The sequence below is a fragment of the Pseudoliparis swirei genome, chromosome 4, assembly GCF_029220125.1.
Source record: "Pseudoliparis swirei isolate HS2019 ecotype Mariana Trench chromosome 4, NWPU_hadal_v1, whole genome shotgun sequence".
Taxonomy (NCBI): Eukaryota; Metazoa; Chordata; class Actinopteri; order Perciformes; family Liparidae; genus Pseudoliparis; species Pseudoliparis swirei.
Window position 1 is genome coordinate 24,034,908 of NC_079391.1, and position 21,626 is coordinate 24,056,533.

Genomic DNA, 21,626 nt, shown 5'->3' on the forward strand with positions numbered 1-21,626 from the left:
TTCATCAATAGGACAGATTACAGGCTGAACTCCCGGGAGGTTTCTCTTTCTTCAATTCTCAGAATAAATCTGTGTGTTTCTCCTTTTATTATTCTCTCAGAAGACTACATTACCCATACTGTCTGAACATTAACAGAAAATACATCCATTCAGTAAATTAGAACTCTCACATGACTTTAGCAGATTTCTGAGAGGGCGCATTACTGAAGCCTGTCTTTGCGCTTTGATTCACAGGTTGTTGTTTTTACGTAATGAAATCTTCGGGGGGTAGCTGAAAGCATTGTTTGGAAATACCAAAGGCTCAATCACTTTGCTGGCGGGTGCTGAGATTTCTGGCTTTCAGAAATCAAACATCACGACCGGTAATCAATTTTGAAAGAAAATCTCCCTGTGCATCATGGACTTCCCATCCCCCCTCCCCGACGAATTGTACTTTTAACTGCTCGGCGATTGAAGATGCTGCGACGAGCGATCAAGAGGGAGTCAAAACACATTTCACGAACAAAAGCTACGGAAATCTCTTTCAAATGAAGAAACAACAAATGACAAGAATTATTTTGTATTGGGACAAATTATCTCTTCCGCAGATATTTATGTGGGATGTATCCTCTAATTACTCGGCTTACCTGACTACCAATGTGAAGCTGTGTCTGTGGTATTGTCAAATCCCAAAACCTGTAATCTTGTGTCTCAGTGGTAATTGTTTAGCTGTAATACAAAATAAAATAAAACATAAATATCATATAAAAAATGCCTTTTCTTTTCCTTTAAAAAAACTTGAAAATATTTCTGATAACACATTATGAAGTCGGTGTGGATATGAATGTTTTTTGGGGCTGACAAACCCTCTCATTCCAACTCTATCACAAAAATTGCGTTCCCCCATAACTAAAACGTAATTTGCAACTACGTTTGACTGAAACGTATTTCTCCCCCGATTACGTTTGTATTTGACGTATTACACAAACGTCTCTAATCAATGTGTCTTTGCCGTTTGTCGTCTCACTTTTCTACAATGCTGTTATTAATTGGAAAAAGCGTACGCTAGTCTTACTTATTATGATTTGATATATTGTATCGCCTGCGTATTATTACAGCAATAGGCGTGTTTACTTCTCAGAAAACAAAAAAACAGGTATTCTGTAAAAAGGTGAAAAATCGGGGAAATAATTTTGGAATGGTTAATAAAACATGATTTAAAAAGAAATAATGGAGTTATGAACTTGTTTTTCATCCAATCCTTCCTGGGACATGTGAGCCTTGTCCGGGGAAGGCACAGTCTCCCTGCAATGGTAATATATACCCCAAAATATGTTAACCTCTAACGTCAGGTGAAAATCATAATAGATGTTTCTGTTGTAAAAAAACAGGGATTGGATCAGGGAGACACGCCGACCTTCATGACGTCATTGGGAAGCCTGCAACTACGCTCACGCAAGGACTCAAAAGCGATGCAATGAAAATTACTTGACCACAATCTTGTGTGTAAAAATTACCCGACGTAACTGTTCCAGGGTTTTAAGAAGTCATGTATTGGGAATAGCCTCGTCGTTTGATCGCTTACAGTGTTTACCCTAGGTTTAGAGGGGGCCAACCGACACCAAAACAGAGACAGAAATGACATGCCGTTGTGTAGATGTGATCAATAACATACGGCCGTTTAGTTTAATAAAAGAACAAGGTGAGGAACATTAAATTATTTCTATTGTAATCTGGCGCTATAGAGAAAATTACAGGGGGGCGGGCCGCCACCCTATAATGTAATATTTATATTATATGTATAGTAATATGTAATAATATAACGTAGGAATGGAAGTACCCCTACATGCATCTAGGTGTTGACGTTAGCCTGCAGTATGTAGGTTAATGCACGCTCTGGATCCCTTTTGCAGATTTTGACCTGCTAACCATCTGATGCATATAGAGTGTATAACTGTCGCACTTTGTTCTGCATAGATCACGACTCTATCGCACTTTGTAGATATATTTATTTGCTTGGGAATAGTTTTGATTAGGACAGGAAGTACATCACTTCACCTAGTTTTCTTCTTCGCTGCTTTCAAGTAAAGGATCTCACAAAGCATGGTTTCACGAACCAGACAGAACAGCGCCCCCACTTGTGTCTGCAGGGGAACTACATCTTCACTCTTGAACACAGGTTTTTAAAGTTTTTAAATGTTTTAATCCACCAGTATTCAATTTCAACAACTTTAGAACAAATTAGGAAACACTGTCCCAAGTGTTAAATAGGAGGTGTAATGCTTTGCTAAATGGTTGCAAAGAATGTGATTTATATCTGAAGCACATGTGAAGATGGAAAAAGTTCACTTTTCAATAAAAGATTAATGTGAACTCTCAAGATCGGAGAAAAATACATGTTTTAACAGTATGCTTTCATCAATTGATAAAATGTACATGAACTATAGCACTGTGTCAAATATTTGTAATCAGAAATGATAATGAATAAATTAAAATAAATTCTGAAGACAGATTTACGGGAACATTTATTTTGTTTTAGTGGTTTGATTTGGTGACAATTCTCCATTCTTCATCCAGTCCTGCAAGAAAGCAAGAAGACCACATTTGAATGCGTCATTTATCCTTCCTCTTCCACTGACATGCATGCAAACTAACACATCTTTTCTCACACACGAAAATATGCGCAATAATCTATGTATTCCAATGCAGTATCTCAATGACTCAATGAATCTGTGAAAAGTCATTGTGAAAGGTCGGTGAGCTCTGGTGAAAAGTCCAACATAGGAGGCGCTAACAGACCTAACAGAGCTTTCAGAGCCAACCAAGCTAACAAACGCTAACGAGAGCTAACAGAGCTTTCAGAGATAACATAACTAAAAAGAGCTAACAAAGCTAACAGAGCTATAAGAGAGCTTCTCAGTGCTGCACCATCCGCTTGATTGAAAATAAACTGCTCCATAAATGGACTGCTTTGCAGACAGCTGTTGACCAAGTAGGCTAGTTCCTGAGCTCACAAAACCCTTACCTACCTCAGAAAATATCTTTTAAATGAAAGAGGAAATAAATAACAATAATAACATATATATATATATATATATATATATATATATATATATAGTGTAGCATCTTTCATGAAAAGAAATGCAGCCAAAATCTTTTAAAATAATGGAAAATAGATATGAATGAACAGAAAATCAGGGTAAAAAAGATATAAAGTAAATTGAAAAACAATACATGGAATATATGAGATAAAAAATAACACCCACTCAATATGGATACAAATAGTAACTATATTTGCAGCATGCACGTGCAGGAGGTGTTGAGGGTGTAAAGCCATGTGATATGTTGAAGGTGTAAGCAGACAATGGGCGGATGGCATGCGGGAAGTGAGAAACAGAGTGCGAACATAAACCAGCATTTATAAACATTTAAAAAAGATAAAGAAAGCACGAGTCACGGGTGGATGTTTGGTCAAAGATATTTTCCCATGAGGCCGGCATACCAGAATAAAAAAGATTATTCTTTAACCAAGCTACATCCAACTTCAGCTCTTGAACCAAAAAATCGGAGCCAATTCGCCAAGATGTTTCCTTGCCAGCAAAATCTCATGAGCCTTCCCTCCATCCAGAGCACAACAACGTTCTGCAACAATGTGACAAATGTGATGAAACATGATATTAAAAGTTAAAACAGATTAATTGTTGAAATTAACTGAGAGATCAAAATATTGCAATTAAAACAGTTATTAGGATTGGGACGAATTACAGTTATTACTATTACATTTTCAGATTTTAAAGATAAACCGAGCACATGTTTTTAATGTGAAGATTATAACAAAGTGATCCCTGTCTGAGAGCGTGGGTATACATGCCAGGAAACCACTTCAAGTTTTGAGAACAAGTAATGAAAACATGCTCTCTTTTTGGATGTCAAAACGGCCTCTAATTGCCACTTCACTATGACTTTATTGCCATTTCTGACTCGGCATGCTCATTTTCTTTCATCCACATATAAACCCTTTCCTTCCCTTGATTGATAGCCCGTTCCCCCCCAAAAATGTCACCCCACGAAAATGGCTCAAGGTTCCACCTAACGCCATTTCTGCCCCCTAGAAATTGGTGGCGTCGCCATGGGGTCCGATCGACAAATGGGGTCTGATTCTAACCTTTTTTTTGTGCACCCTTTCAATTAATTAATTTCACTCTTAAATGAAGTCTCCTCTCACTGAACTTCTATCATCTGCGGACAAACATGTGCCGAAGTGTCACACCGGGCTTAAACAATCATTGTGACTTAGATTTAACACTGCAGGGTGTCTGAGAAAAAATTCCAAGAAGAAAATTGCCTTATGGTGTTCTGGGCTTAATCTGTTAATGAAGGGTAAAATTATGCGATATCATCAGGTAGAAAATTAACCAGTCCCTAATCCCTCCCACCCAAGCTTCCTCATTGAAGGAATCATGGAACGTATTGGGGGAGTACATTGTGGGTGAAAGAGCCAATTGACTCTTCCACCTCCTCCCACCTCCCGAGAGGCCGCACTATGTTTTAAATGTTATTGCATTTACAAATCCATAACAAAAATTGCTCATTTTTATCTTTTAAATAAGTAAGTCAGCTCTACACAGTGGCAGCAGCAGCTAGTTGATATAATTGCAATGTACGCGTGACTTGAGTATAATACCAATTAGCTGCGTTACCTCCTTGAAGAGCAAACTGTGTCCAAATAAACACAACTTAATTATGCCCGCAGAGAATAGGAGTTGGAGAACACACAATTAAAGTGGCAAATTAATTCAGTGTTTTATCTTCACAGTTGTTTTCCTTTTTTTTTGCCCTTCTTGTTTTACGCCAAGAATCATGCAACTAAAACATTAATAAACCGTCCGTCCCCTCCACAGGACGTTGGGTCAGCCTTTGTAGTTCGCTGTCCTGGCAGCCATGAGCCTCTGAGGGGCTCAAGAAAAGGGGACCAGCGGAATGGAAATGCACAAAGTGAAACTCTCACTGAATTTTCTGTCCTCACCGAACCAAACACACCGCTTGGCTTCAGTGCTCCCCGCCGGCTTGAGGGTCTCCATACCCGTAAATCCTCTAAAACCTGGCAATGTGTTGTTTTATTTGAGTCAAATCTACATGTTTACTTGTCTCCTTCTGTTCTGCCTCTGTAACACCATCAACTGGGTTCGAGGAACCTTAAAAAACTATAGTTGGGAGATCTGTTATTTGACTTAAAGCTCCTTCACAGCAGTCGAGCCCTATATGCTGAGCCTCCAAGGAATCATCAACAGACGAACAGACTCGGGCACCAAATCATGCTGGGTACTTGTGACAGGCCCCCCTGTGGCCCTAGAGAAGTAGGTTTAGAGTATTTTAAACATCATCACCATCTCTGCAATCGAGCAGCATCTCTTAGTGGGTTAAAACTGGGTTGAATTAATTAAATCACGATAAATATACATGTGATTATACAGTAACTGCAGTAAGCATATGTGAGATAATAACCAGACATTCCCGTCTCCGTCTGAAACGACAGAAGTCAGTGGATCGGCTTACATCAGATCAGATAGACAATTCACAGTAGGCCGAGGCTAAGCCAGCACCGAACAAATGCAGGTTCAAAGTGTCAGTCCCCAGAGTGTCAGCTGCGCTCTTGACATTATGTTGTGAAAAGAAGCGGATCACACAGTAAGTCAATGAGTCTCCGAGGCTTTGTGAAATAGCTTGGTAAAAAGAAATAAAGCTTGCATCAGAGAGGGACTGTACTCAGTCTGTGATGCAAGCTCTCGAATTATTGTATTTCAAGCAACAATGGAAGAGAGTACTACAGACAAGTGAAGGCTTCTTTTTTATTCATTTTCTTGAGATTTCTTCTGGTCTCCCCGCTTTAATAACTATGTAACGCAGGATTCTGAAGTTAGTCTTTTATTGATAATGCACATTAGTCCCTATAAACTCCCGTCAGTCTGTAGGGACTTATCTCTTGAGAACGTACATGTCCGGGTCAGTTGGGCCAGACATTGAAAACAGACTTTACCCCACAAGCTGCCTGGTACACAATCTGTACAATATCCGACTGAAAAGAGCCGGTCATTGTTGGGAGAATTTGAGTGGGTACGTTGGTTCATTAACCCTTAACGATTCGACATAGGCCTACAAAGATCTGAGAGTGTAGAAGAGGGTTTATGACTTTTAGACACCAATGAATATATTTTGGGGCTTCCGTCAGTGAGGAATGCCAAAATCCTCCGACAAATTCAAAGATGAGAAAGTTGTTTGCGACCAAATTACAAACCACAACATCCTGCCTCCTGCACATCCGGGCGCCATCCTTCACCTTTGACCAAATGTAGGATTTCTATGTGTCCACCATGGACCATCTCCTGTTGTGTCCTACGAAAGGGAACCTCTGGACAAAATCCTGAAAATGACTCCACCGAGATCTCGGTCCATCGAGTGCATCCCCTTGCTTGCACTGAGACGTACCATGTGTATGTCTGCCAGCTCGACCTAACCTGATTAATATTAAGATTGGATCAATATCTGGCCAAAAATCATGACAAAGAGAATGCTTTTCAAATGTAAAGAAAGACATTTGGATGTCTTCCAGATCGCATCTTCAGATCTTCCATTGTGTCTTTCATACCTTACTAATAAGCTTTGTGCAGCGTTGCCCGACAGACAGAAATTATCTGTGTGAAAAACAAGACTTAATTCTTTAATATGCATGGCCACAAGAAACAGCATTAATCTCAGATAAGATATTCAGGGAGTTTAAAACTTGCCTCAACGTGTGAAGCAGCAATATGTAGAAGAGCGATTAGGGAAGGTCATGTCATACATCAAGTCACCTCCCACGAACTATAATTGCAGTACCTAGAGGAATTTCACAGTAGACGATTATATTATGTTTAAGTTTTTTTTACGTTGAACTTAATTGTAATACTTGATTAGGGAACCAATTACTTTTTAATAAGTGTTGTAAGCCCCTAATCACATTTTTTGTGTTTTCCATTCGTCAACATTTCCCCGTCACTCCACTGAGCAGCCTGACTGTGGTTGGCCTCACGGACTCAGCAGCTGTGTCGAGAGAGTGGAGGGGCTTTGATTAGACAGTGGGCCGCTGTGGTGCTTCTGGCTAAATGCAGCCACCAACACCATGACCTCTTATCGGACAGACGAGAGACACACATCAATACCAAACAGCCTGGGAGAAAGAGAGAGACTAAAGTTGTTTAGAGAGGAACTTGGAGGAAGTGAGAACAGAGGGATATTGTAAAATTGGTAAAAACAAAGAGGGTGGAGGAACACAAATGAATCATTTTGTGAGAGAATGACGGGGTATAGACAAAAAAGACCTATTATCTCTCATCCAGTCAATAGAAAACCCAATCACGTTCTTGGCACAGTTTCAAATGTGGCAGGGCAACTTCATAATTTGCACATTAAGCATGGCCTATGTTATTGGATTGCAGAAGCCAGTTGCTCTCAACTACGTGCAATCAAGACATAAGTGAATCATTGGGAACCACTCCCTCAAACAGAGTTGGTAGTTTGTACTCATTTATGACCTTCACTTGCACGCTATTGAGTTATTGACTTCCTATCCCGTCTCATACACCATGTTTGCAAATGTAAATAAGTACAACATAAAAGCACAATGTGCCAGGTGCGACACACATTTTCTACGAAGTGGTTTGTAAGTTTATAGGTCTGCCCTGAGTCTGACTCCAACCAGACTGACGGTGGTGGGGGAAATCTGGGCACAGTACAGTGCTGCGCATTGGTGGATGTGAGTATAGTATGTCAATTTGACTCTAGTACATGTTGGGAACTGCAATAACTCTTATGTTTAAAATATATGTAGAACATGATTTCATGCCGGCTACATTAAAAACATTAATTGGATATAAATATTATACACAGGCTATACGAAGACCGACTGACTTTCCAAATCTCTTTTCTCCAGCGATGATGCTCGTAAGGTTCCCGCTAAAAGTAATTTTAGAGGTATACAGATAGTTCAATTCAATTTATTTTATATAGCCCAATATCACAAATTACAAACTTGCCTCAGAGGACTTTACAATCTGTACACATACGACATCCTTGTCCCAGGACCTCACATCGGATCAGGAAAAACTCCTAAAAAAATAGAAAAAAAAACTTTCACAGGGAAATATGTGATGCCATAACTCGGAGCTGTTTCTCTCCAGTTTGATGGTGTTTTTAGGAAAGGCTGATACAATCCTTTGGGGTCCCCGGGGCAAAACTGTGCATTTCTCCCTCTCCGGTGTATGCTGTATGGAGGCTGCCCAATAACCTTCAGGGACCCGAAGAGTACACAGAGCAAACAAGGCATGACAAGCTTCATTATATTTTGCCTGCAGCGATGCTAGAATACCAAACCTAAGTTTGCTGGTCATTAAATTCGTAAACAATTCTTTGATTAAACATAAATATGTTGAGGTCTGATCACAGTCTGCCTGGTTGGCAACCCTAACTTGCTTTAAGGCAGTACTTGGCAGTTTGAGCTACACCTTATCCATAACACCGATGCAAACCTGTAATATCAATGTTAAAAAGCTAGAATGTTTGAGGCTTCAGTCCGGGTTGATTTGGTGACACCTGAGGTTACTGGTTACAAGTGTAGTATAATACTGCGGAAACACTTCCGAAGCAGCTGTTTTTGCTCTGAAGTTGTTGTTGTATCTGTTTATACGTTTATACTGCAGCAAAACAAACAGCATTGCTTTGATAAAGAAGCTGGTCAATGATTTACCCTTTTTCATCATGCTATGAGCAAATTTAATGTGATTTCGTACTGCGTACGCCACAAGTTTTCCAGATGTCGGAGAATTGTTAATGAGATATATGTCCAAAGACTAACGGAGGATCGCAAGCTGCATTGGTTCCTGTGAAATGGCAGATTCCAGATTACCCCTGTGAGATGTCTCCTGGTCAATGAATCTCATGGAGCTGGGCAGGCTTGTAGTAACTGGGTTTATTCTGCATTCATACACAAGGGACAAAACAGATCGTCAACTCCTGTGGGCAACTGCGCATGCTCCGTTCTATTCGGAATCCCGAGTCGCTCTGGGGAATTACCCATTTCAATACAGTAAAATAAAATGATACACTAAACAGTGATCTAAAGAAAAAGTGATCGTATAGTGGTTTTACATGTGGATAAAATAAATGATAATAACAGAAACCGTCTCTTAACTAATTAATTATTCATATTTACAATAACAATTAAATAACAGGGTAGTATTTAACAACTCACACACCACTAACACACTGTAACATACCTGCATTCATACACAAGGGACAAAATAGATCGTCAACTCCTGGAACTGCGCATGCTCCGTTCGAGAAAGACGGAGCCATGTTCGTGTTAGCTAGGTTAGCTGTACTGAACACATTCATTAAAAGCAATGAAACACATCGACAAATAATACTTAATGAAAACATGACAAATGATCTAAGACATTTACTATACAAACAAATAAAGCCAGCTCAACTTTTATTTACTTTCCCAATTAATCATCACGATATTGCCCACAGACCCATTCATAGAGACTGTTACCTATTCGGAATCCCGAGTCGCACTGGGGATCCCCCACAATCCCTTGCGTCTGTTATGGAAGTACAAGTACAGATTAACCACAGCAGGTGGTGTAGTTTTCCATTTTGCCGGATTCAACACCGACCCTTTCGACTATGTTATACTTGCATGTGAACCAAAATCTCCGGTTCTGCAGAGTAAAACCAACGCGTCTTAAAACTTGCATTCTCTCTACCGACCAGCAGGGGGGCTCCTCCGGTTGCAAAAATTCAGATTGTATAAAAGTCTGTGAAAATGACTGAACGTCTCTCTTGATTTATTGGTCTCAACCTCTAGTTTCAGGACTTCTTCAATACAGCAAGATGTCCATTTCGTAAATGATGGTACAATTAGAGTCAAACAGACCATAAAGCAGGGTATACTTTAGGGGCGGGCTTTCTGTGATTGGCAGGTATTTGCCGCTAACAGAGCCATATACGGCGTCACGACCTTACTCCTTTGCATTCCAAATATTGTGACTTACGCTCAACGGTTGCAAAAAGTCAAGATGTTGACAGACAAATCTCTGACCTCGAGGCTCCATGATGGCAGTCCACAAACCAATGGCTGACATCACGAGGACTACTTCCACTTCTTATCTACAGTTTGCGCTTGGAACCAGATTAATATGCAAACTCATGGTTTATTTGCTCCCTTATTAACTTTGAACAGATTTCCTGAGACGTGCCAGACAAGGACTGGCAGGAAGAGCCCAGTTAAGTCATTTTAAAAAGCTACAAAATTAGCCTGACAAGTGAAGCCGTTGGTTAATGTGACAGTTGTGCATCAGCATGTTTATTTCAGTATTATTTTTGAGTTTGGACTTTACAGTTTCTCACCAAAAGAAAAGCAACGCCAGATGAGAAAAGAATGGAAAGCGGTGAACAAGCCCTCATTAAGACGTTTCTTTGAACTATATTTGAGGTGTCTGATGCGCCCCGCCATCACACACTGACGGGAGGGCAACACTTGTCTCACAAGCTGCCCCTGAGATGTCCTGCCGAGGCCACCATCCACGGGACTCGTGATTTGAAAGTGCTACCGCATCAGTGAACACATATAACACAAATCATTTCTGAGTGTTTGTTGTCAGTGTTACTTTTTCACAGATGTCATTTAATTCTCGTATTCTCTTTTTCTTTTCTTTTTGTTGTTCATTTGGTGGACATGCTGTGAAAGCACACAGCCCATAATTTAGCGACACAGGTTTTCCTCCATCAATGTTCTCTTCTCGAGGCCACTTGGTATGCAGATGAGACGCTCTTGATGGTTTCTGAGATACTCTGATTTCTGATCTGGCTTCTTCTTCTTCTCATCTCTCCCTGAAGCCTGACAGGCATGTGGGGATGTGATGAGAGACACAAAAATGCAGAAAAGACACACGTTGTTCTGTCATCCTCTCAGACGCCAACACTCCAGACATCCTTTTCATCTCCAGCAACCTTGCTTTGTTATTCTCTCCGCTGATTTTTCAACCTTTCTTCCCCCCCCCCCTCTATTTTCAATATCCATTTAAACATGAGATCTGCCTGATTCTTTGTGAGGTCTCACAGTAGGCCACATAGCGGTGCGATAATCAAAACATGTCACTCTGTAGCCTTGTTGCTCCATGATTAGAATTTCATCACAAGCAAAACTATAACACTTTATTTTCCCTCACTTTCTCCGTCTTTGTCGGCAAACAGTTGGTCGCCATGCTGTGTCCTCTTTTGAAGTCAAAGACTCTTCTAAATAACCGTTATTGAATGGATGTTTTCAGAAGATGTTGTCTCAAGTTGATGTGCAACTAACATCAGTAGGGCGAGTGCAGCGCACAGTGTTTGGCCTGTGGTGTCAATGCCGGCAGCTTTCTGGAGAAACGCTCACGAAAACAACTTCACACATGGCTCAGGAATGAAGAAACACCGGGGGCCGAATACCGCCAGGAAAGGTGGGAAGTCTGAGGGCCAAAATAACAAGGCCCCTAACAGGTATAGATTTATTATGTTTGGATATGAACATGTATGAATTATAGTGCTATTCTTACTCATCATACGCCTGAAATACCTTCAATAAAACGGCAAAAAAGTACTTCGAAAGTATGCAATCTAACTGCATACTGTGTACTTCTTATTCAGAGGAAACAAGAATCACTAACCGACTTGGAAACTCACACTATGTCTGGCCTACTCGTGGTCAGAAACATCAGTGATGTAAGCTTGACAGGGGTTATTGTAGTTGATAACCGCCGTATATGTATTTAACCAGCGGAAGTAATTTGTGGGCGATAACCTTTTTACTGTTATAAGTTGTAATCAAGTCTTACGGCTTGTAAATTTACTCACAGAAGCAGAAGTAGCCCGGGCCGCAACATCGGTGAAATACGCTTGGTAGAGGAATGAATTTCTAAATTGACAAATGAGTTGCTTGCTTTGACATACACTCCTCCACAGTAACACAGGAGAGCACGGATTTAATATGTCTATTGGATGTTTTTCTGGTGATAAAGTTTGTATGAGAAAAATATCCAACATTTGAGTTGCAAAGGCAGAGCATTGCTGCTCTTGTTAAATAAAGGTTCCAGCATGTATTTAGCCTAAGCTGGCTATATCCAGGATCCAGCAGCAATAATGAGCTACAGACAAAGAGCTGTAGTCTGCCATCCCAGCTGCTGCAGAGCGCCATGTGCTTGTTTGTGTGGAGGACATTGCCCTTTGAGATGGACGATGTGGATGAAAAAACTGTGTTTGCGAAGGACATTCATTCCTGATCATTTACGCCTCATAGGGAATTACACCGCTTAAACAAAGGTCTCTTGCAAAGAAAGAAAAAAATGAAGACCATACATTTGTATTTTCATGTGCTTTATTCAAGTTTGTTTTTCATAAACCATTTACTCTGGTAACCTTGAGGGATTACTAATACCTGGAACAGTTGTTGCCATCTCATTAGGTTCTAATGCAATGGAAAACGTTGTTTACTGCTCCAGTAAATAGGACGGACCTGAGATCCGACTTGGCAACAGGAGATATTTGTGATATCAGAGGACCCTTTGGCTAACACTTGCCAGAAAGCAAATATTATGCAAGATTCAAAGTCAGTAATAACTGTATGTTTAACAACGAGACTAGCTGGTCACACAGCAACTTCATATTTTCATGAAACCTTGATAAGCATGTCACGTTGAAAACTGAATAAAAGAGGATCACTTCAGTGTCAGTATTTCAGAGTTGCTGAATAACCCTTTGGTGTTTAGAAGGATGTGGCACTGAACAGTGCACTTCTTGTTGTTCAATTTAAAATGATGAACAGACAGAACTACGTTGTAGGTGTCCATTATCAGGAATTAATGGATATCCTGCAGCCAATCAGAAAGGAGTATTCACCCAGACCATGGTAAAAATCAAAGTTCATAAATTTTTAACGTGTCAAGTGTTCAAATTGCAATGCATTCAACAAAGCACTCCACTAGCTCTCCGGTAATACACCCGCCAAGTGTGAAGTAGATCGAATGAGTGATTCTCAAGATATGTGAGGAGAAGCAGAAAGAAAGACAGCGATTTATTGCTTTGTAGTGAGATTTTGAATGACATAGATGGCAGGAAAGAAAGAAAGAAAGAAAGAGAATGAAAGGAGTAAAAAAAGAAAAAACTAGGGACAAAAATAATTTAAAAATGCCAGAGACAGTGCCAAGATGGTATCGGATAAAGAGAAGCAATCCATAAAAAAATCATATGATAGTTTTTTGAAGTCATATTCATACCCATACTTATCAGATTATACAGTTGATAGTATATGAAGCTGCATGATCTCCCAGTCAGATACAGAGGATCTCTCAATATCAAATAAGCAAGGGAACCCAACAAGAAGCAGGACATAAGCAATGAACGCTGCAAAGGAAATACCAATAACTGGGGTTTAATGTGTAAAGATTGCAGACTTTTAAGATCATTGCCCACGAGGAGCCCGATACCTGGTACTCTGTACAGCACTTATTCTGCCAGACTGTGCTGCATAGATAACGGGGAGAGAGGCAAGCCCGACAAAGGGCACATTTGGGTAATAATTTGGATGCTGTCAGCTTTATGAGTCTCCTCCATCAGATCATCCATTTGTACTGCACCATCCAAATATGTGGCCACTCCATAACTATTCTATCTGTGATCCAAATCAACCTCTTAATGTTCTGATGAACGGCCGGGATGGATTTGTACCGACTCTCCAACACATTGCAATAAACTGTGCCGGTTGGTAATAAACACAGATCAGGTGCTGCGGCAACATGTGTTCTTCCTGTTAATATGATAATTCAAATTTTCTTTAATAGTATAATGATTTATTTAACTTCTTCTTCATTCTCTGCTCACTAAGAACCAGCGTCATGCTCTACATTTAAAAAGGCAGCCAGTGACAAACTCCTTTGAGGTTTGAAGCCGAATGACAATATATGCGTCCCATAGGTGCCCTATTGACTGATATGTGGAAGGTTGTGAATAGTTGTCTTGCTATATTTATTTCCCTTTTTATTTATTTGGGGTTTGAGGTTAGGGTTAGGCCATTTAAATTGTTTTCAAGATTTCTTTGATAATGACCTTAATTTACAAGCCAAAAGCCAAAAAGTTATGGTCTAAAAATAAAGTTATTCTAAGTGCTGCTGGAGTACTACCTCTGTTTGTTTGTTTTCCTTCGTCATTCTTATGAAGTTTTCACAGAAATCCCAAATCGAATTCAACAGAAGTCCTGATTCTTGACCATTTCATGAGGACTTTGGCTAATCATTGAAAAATATGCCATAATGTGCATAGGTGTGTCGTAACTATTCTGCTCTTGCATCTCTAAGTTAGCTTAGCAGACAGCTAACATCCAGATCCATAAAATGAAGACCCAGGAATCCGGAGTTAAGTTTTGGGTTTTTAGTATGAATCTTGATCTTGTAAAACATAGCATTACAAACTCTCCACACATATACATGAACAAAAAAACATGATTAGTACAAAGCCATCATGCCAGAAATTACCAGTACCCATCAACATGAATCCCCTGACTACTTAAGCGTCGAAGCTAACCTTAACATGAATGTCAATGACGAAATGCTAATCACAATTAGCTGGATGCTAATTCGGGTCTATTGCTACAGCACAAATATTGTACTATAACTGTATTTACAGATAATATACAGAAGCAGATATGTACATGTTATATACTTAGCACTTCAAAGGCTATCAATCAGTAAAGGGGAAATGCAGCTACAGCATGTGCCTTCAGTATCATCACTAAACAGGAACTACCTATGGTAAGAGAGGAGGGATACATCCAAGAACAAAAAGGCAATTGCATTCTAGACCACTTGGCATCTCTCATGCAACACATGAAAAAGGGGGCAGAACATTCCCTGCTTGATATCTTATAATATCACTATGTCCCCTCACTGAGGAGCAGTACAAATTATGAGACAGGTCTCGAATACACCTTAGGAGTGCCTTCTTTGATCATTCGTTAACTTTCTGAACTCTGCCATCGCGACTGGGAGTTTTTATGTAAACAATTACTGCCGTTGGCCACTCATTTCTTTTAACATGTGTCTTTGAAAAGTACCACTTGTAGATTTGGTATTTCTGACTGACACTTCTTGCGAGACTGGAGGGTCACCAAATATTCTTGCTTCCAGCGTCTCCAGAAGGTTTCAGCAAGGCTTTGGACTTGTCTCCACTGCTTGTTATAGAGATCTTTGACATCCCTCTTCCCTGTCGAAGCAGCTACTGCATCAGTCTTCTGTGTAAGCAATTCATTTCAGTTTATTTTGTATAGCCCATTCTCACAAATTTCAAATTTGCCTCAGAGGGCTTTACAATCTGTACACAGACATCTCTGTGCCAGGACCTCACATCGGATCAGGAAAAACTCCCAAACAACCCTTTCACAGGGAAAAAAGGGAAGAAACCTTCAGGAGAGTAACAGAGGAGGATCCCTCTCCCTGGATGGACAGGTGCAATAGATGCCATGTGTACAGACGGACACATTAAAGTAGCAACACATTCAATGAATATGACAGAGTGAATGAATAGTTGCAGCATTGCGGGCGTTAAAACCGCTGGCATCTCAGGATCAGAAGTCACTGGAACTAGAGGTCTCGCATTCATAATTGCCATGACTTCAGCCATTAGTGTCACAAGTACTTCATGTGATAAGACGATAGTTCTCCTTCAACAACATGGCATCTAAAATGCAACGTGCAACACCGATCATCCTTTCCTACACACCCCGATGTCAGAAGAGTGTGGCGGATTAAAATGTCAGGTGCAGCCTTTGTCTCCCAGGTGAGCTTTCAACTCTAGATCTGAGTTAATCTGCATTTCTTCAAATGAAATGTGTTCCCATATCTGAATGCAATAGTCTCACAGAACCTCTGATAGCAGTGAATCTCCTCAAAGCGTTAATGAAGCTGGAGGTTGTCATATTATTATTGACCTCGATGTGCACCGTACGTGAACTCAGACAGGTGAACATGAATGGCTTCTGCATGGCCGCCTACGTGATGTTATGGTCGTAGATCCGAAAACGTCAAGTCCAACATGAGTAAATGGGGGAATCCATCCACAGGTAGGTCAGACATATTTTTTTTCTAACTTTCCTCTTACTCTTTTGCAGGTGACACATTTATGGATCACACTTGACACCAATCCCTTGCTTCCTGTTATCCACAATCCGGCTGTTCGATTCCTCCTTCAGTGACGTGCCGACCTTGATGAGCAACTTGTTGGTGGTAGTGTCTTACCAGCAGGGTAGAGACGTGATGGCTCTTGGGAAGGATGATCGAATGCTTTTCTTCCCAGGACATGTCTGCCGATGATAATCGACCTCCAACTCTCAGCAAACGACTGTCATCAATAATGGGGTCCAGATAAATGAGTGGACTGCGCATTGAGACTTTGTCCCCCTTTGAGATATTTTTTTATTTCTTCTTTGAAGAGGTTGTGTTGTACACTTTTCATAATTATGAGTCTTGCTTGAAGGAGTTCATCCTTTTTCTGGCTACAATGAAATGAAGTTTAATGAAGATAAAGGATTTCCAGCTGGAAAATCTTCCAAACCGATGGGCGCCTAGAAGTTCACTTGTCGCTTTTGTGGCATAGGTTGAAACTTGATGGTGCACGTCTACGTCAGTCTCTGGATATAGAAGGTCAAATATCCCTGGATGTGGAAACTTGTCCTTTTCTGGTCTTGTCAGAAAAGCTGGACTGGAAAACCAGTTGGTGTCTTTCAGAAGATGAGCAGGGACGTACCTAGATCCATGATCTGCAGGATGAACAGGCACGTGCACAGATAGAGCCCTAGTGGTGCTCAAGCACCAGCCCCTTTGCCCTGGATGATAAAAGTGCCCTTTTTGCTGGAGCCCACTTTTTCATTCATCAGTATTTAAGAATAAAAGTTACTCTCTCTGTCATAAACTCACCCCAAATGTGTTTTAATATCCGACGGGGCATTTATTTGAGTTCTTGTGAGAATTTCGCGCCGACATGCTCCGCGACGCTCACGAGCCCCCCCCCCCACGAGCCCCCCCCCTCCCCCGCCGCGCCCCTCCCTCCTCCACTTCCTCCTCTGCTCAGTGCTCCTCGCGCCACCAAACGGATGCACCTTCTTCTCCTCTGACCCACAGCATCAGACACACAGGTCATGACGTGTTTGTCCCCTGACGTTGTTTTGTGAGAAATCAACCACAACATTAGCGCTGCTGAAAACATGACGTCACAACTCGTCGGACGTTTCCTAAAAAAATAAACAAACAAAAACTCACGAAATCCGTGATTTCAAAGCCTCGTCCAGCTGTTTACTGGCGTTAGTTATGTTTAGAGAATAGAGAGAGGGAGAGAGAGAGAAGAGAGAGAGGGAGATAGAGAGAGAAGAGAGAGGGAGTTCTTATTCCGTTCTATTTAAAGGGCTAGTCTAGGATTTGCATGGCCAGACTGAGAAAAAAAATCATACGGCCTCTCTTGTTCAGAGAGCCGGGCCAAATGTGGAGGGGGGCCGTATCCGGCCCGCGGGCCTTAGTTTGAGGACCACTGCTCTTGGCTGTTGATGTCTATCAATATCGCTCATTTTGAAAATGACATAAGAGGGCAATACGGATCCGTATCAGACCAGCGAGGAGGGCAATACGTGGCCATTAGCCAATCAGACACTTGTACTGTTGTTGCTCAATAATAATTCATCTTTATTCATAAAGAAAATGTAAGCTAGCGGTCTAATGCTGCCCAGAGGTAATGCAGGTCGAGGATGTATTGCATCATCAGTGTATTGTTGCTTATGCTTCAACTCTGTCAGAATTTTTTTTTTTGGCATTGGGTGCCCTTTTTTTGGGTTTGAGCACCTGCCCCCCAAAATGTCTGTGCACGTGCCTGAGGATGATGGTTGGTTCTGATCTAGTGCCACTGACTTGGGTGAAAGGACCTTCTGATTCTTGTCACTCTGTTAGCCACATAGACGTAGAAGATTCTGGTTATGAATGTAGCCAAAAACAATCTTGCTATCTGTGTAGAATTGTACTGTATGTATCTCCACATCAATTCCATCCATTATCAGCTCTGACATCTCTGTTGCCAAGACAGCTGCACACAGCTCCAAACGAGGAATGGTGTGTGCAGGACGAGGAGCCAGCTCGGATTTCCCCATGATGAACCCAACATGGCTGTGTCCTTCTGTATTCACTGCCCTGAGGTAAGCTACAGTTGATATAGCCATCGTTGATGCATCTCAGAAAACACATATTGCTCTGTGTGCTGTAGCAAGCAAATAATCTGAAGATGCTTCAGTTCCATGAGGAAATCTTTCCAGGCATTCCGCTTGATTTATTTCCCTGCTGAGAGTTGTGTGTCCCAATCATACTCTTCTTTAGAGATGTCTCTGACAAGTGCCTTTCCTTGAATCGTGATTAGTGCTACGAACCCTAAGGGATCATAGAAACTGTTGACCATTGATAGTATGGCCCTCTTATGCTACGTTCACACTAAAAGCGACGCAATTTTTTTGCCGCGACGAGATCCCATGGAAAGTCAACGTGCAGACGCGTGTGGCTGCGATAGACGCAAAATTTGTCCGGGTGGCGCGTTTGGAGCGTTCTGGGCGACGCGATTTGAGCTTCGCTTTTTCGGCAGCGCATTTTCGGCAACGCGTTTTCGGCAGCACGTTTTCAGCAGCGCGTTTTCAACTTTGAGGCGATAATTTTTGCAACTGGGGCCAATCAGCTCTTGAGTTGCTTCGCAACGCTTTTGGTGTGAACACGGCAAATGGTCGCATGAGTAAACTCACATGTTTTGGGCGTTTTGGGCTTTTCCTTCTGCGACACGCAGAAGGAAAAGCAGTCAGCTGGCAGATCCCATTTGAGACCTAAATTGTGTTGGTGAGGCAGAGGCTCAAATGACAGGTCTAGATCCTTAAAACATTTGGCACGATTTTCAGATGGGAAAGCAATTGGGTTGGCCAGCACTGAAGCTAATCCAAGAGGTGGAGACATGCTGGAACAGCACCTACCATATGCTCCAGCGTATTTATGACCTCATGGAACCTGTAGGAGCAGCTTTGGTTGGTCTACGCACTGACGTTGTGCCACTCTCATCTGAACATTATGACATTATTTCAGAATGTTTGAAAGTGCTTTGCCCATTTAATGATGCCACAGTTGAGCTGTCAGAGGAGAAGAGAGTGTCCGGATCAAAAGTTGTTCCACTGTTCTCAATGCTACACCACACACTGGATGAAGAAATGGAACATGTCTAAACTCCAGAGAGCAAAGCGATGGCTGAGAGTCTGAGGAGACAGCTAAGAGAGAAACTATACACGCTGCAATAAATGAGCGTCATGTCACTGCTCGATCCCAGATTGAAAAAGACTGGCTTCTTTAGCCCCAATAAAGCAGTAGATGCTGAGAGGAGACACATTTCAGAATGTGCTATTATTCAAAACAGTGCGTCTTCCTCCTCCTCAACAGAATCGCACGTAGAAGCTTCTCAGCCTGTGACTCGAGTTAGTGGATACTGGATACTTTCGAATTGTGTTATTGTATTGACTCTCTAACATGCTGTTGGTCTATCTTAGGGAACACACTGTGGCATCGTTTGGACGCCACAGTCCTGCAGACGACGACCCCAAATGTCACCGCGGATGCACAGTGGAGGTCCAGGCCTACCTGGGTGAGCCGAACATCGAAAGATTGGACAACCCCCTAGACTATTGGGAAGGATGAAGATATGTCTTTCCAAATGTGTTTACACTGGTGCTTTCTTTTATGTCCATCCCAGCTTCATCTGTGCCCTGTGAAAGGGTATTTTCTAAAGCAGGTGACATTTTCTGTAAAAAAAAGAAAACGCCTGTAGCCCAGCACTGTGGAAATGTTGCTATTTTTAAATATAAATGAATAAAATGTTGTTTCACGTAATATAAGCACAGTCTTCCCAATTTGTTTTATATGTGAACCCACCATTGTATCATAAAGACAGACACCATATTAATAAGTTCATCATTGATGTATTGGCATCACAAACATCAGTAGTTCATTTATTCAATTCAAAGCTTCACACACACCCAACGTCATGGTGTTATAACCACTGCCTGTTTTTCATGTATAGTCCACTTGATGGAGCAGGAGAGCAAATGAAGCTTCTGCCCATGAGTGAACCAATTGGATGGAAAGCTTCAAAGCTTCAGGTGGCTTCATCTCGACATCACGACTAATCAACAATGCAAACAAAGACTGGGAATGTATCATCCAAACAGAGAAACTACTAGAGACAGAAATAAAGACAGGAAACCGACAGGAGACAAGGGAAAGACTGGCATAATATATAGGTGGGAAAACAGGTGTATGGCATGACACAATCAGGGAGACAGAGGAGTGGCTGAGGGCAGGTCAAGGGAATGAAACAATCAAGGAGACAGGAGTGGCTGAGGGCAGTTAAAGGCAATGAAACAATCAAGTTGACAGAGGAGGTGTTTGTTTTGTTTTATTGATTTTGTTTTGTGTTTATTTTGTTTTCATTTTGTTGGGTTTGGTTTTGTTTGTTTGGTTTTGTAAGGGGATAGGGTACTCTGGTCCACACTCTACTACAGTAGGTGGCGGAAATGCACCGTTCACTGGATGCCATCCGCCAAAAAATCTAAAAGAAGAAGGAGACAGAGGAGTGGCTGAAGGCAGGTGAAGGGAATGAACTATCGAGACAGAGGAGACACAGATGAGAAAGAGAGGAGACACAGAACAAGGCGTTACAGTCTGAGTGAGAAAAAAGATTTAACTAATGTTTAAGGTCTGTTAAAATCCTTTTGATGTCATAACATTTTCACATTTTAATTCAAGTACTGAAATAGATACTTATACTCCATTTCAGGGAAAGGGTTGTTTTAAAAAACAGTGATTCAATTAATGTATGCATTACAGCAATCGGAATTTGAGCTCCAGTATATTACTGATCAGGCAAATCCTTGTTGCATTTGTTTGCTTTTCATAGAAGATTACTTTTTTTCCCTTCTAAATAATTGTTTTCTTTGGAAATTTGAAAAATACACTTCGTTGATTTATTATTTATCTCCATCAATCAGGCGAGCGGTTGTTCAATCCCTGGCTCCACCAGTCCACGTAGATGTGCTGGTGGTTAATGTAACTTAAAGGGCCAGCGACTTAACCCCAAATTGCTGCACACATCCTGCGTTGGAACATGCTAGACTGGTACATTTGCAGATTTTCCTCAAATATCCAAGAGTTAGTCGTATTAAAACAACAAAATAGAAAGTTGTGATTTTGATCTAGAAATAACCCTAACTCAGGCTGTATTTTCCTGACATTCTCTCCAGACAACTGTGTTATTGTCTGCAGTTCCAGTACCTAAGGAGACAGAATACAGTGATAGGGGCTTAAGCTGAGACTGGAGGTGCTGCACGTTATCTGTGTCGACAGGGTGGTGATATAGCTGAAAGGTGCCCGGACAAAAAGCAGCATCTATTAGACCTAACCACATCTAATCAAGTTAAGGATTCAGTCAATCCTCCCAAGCTGCCTCAGCTGTGCCTCCGC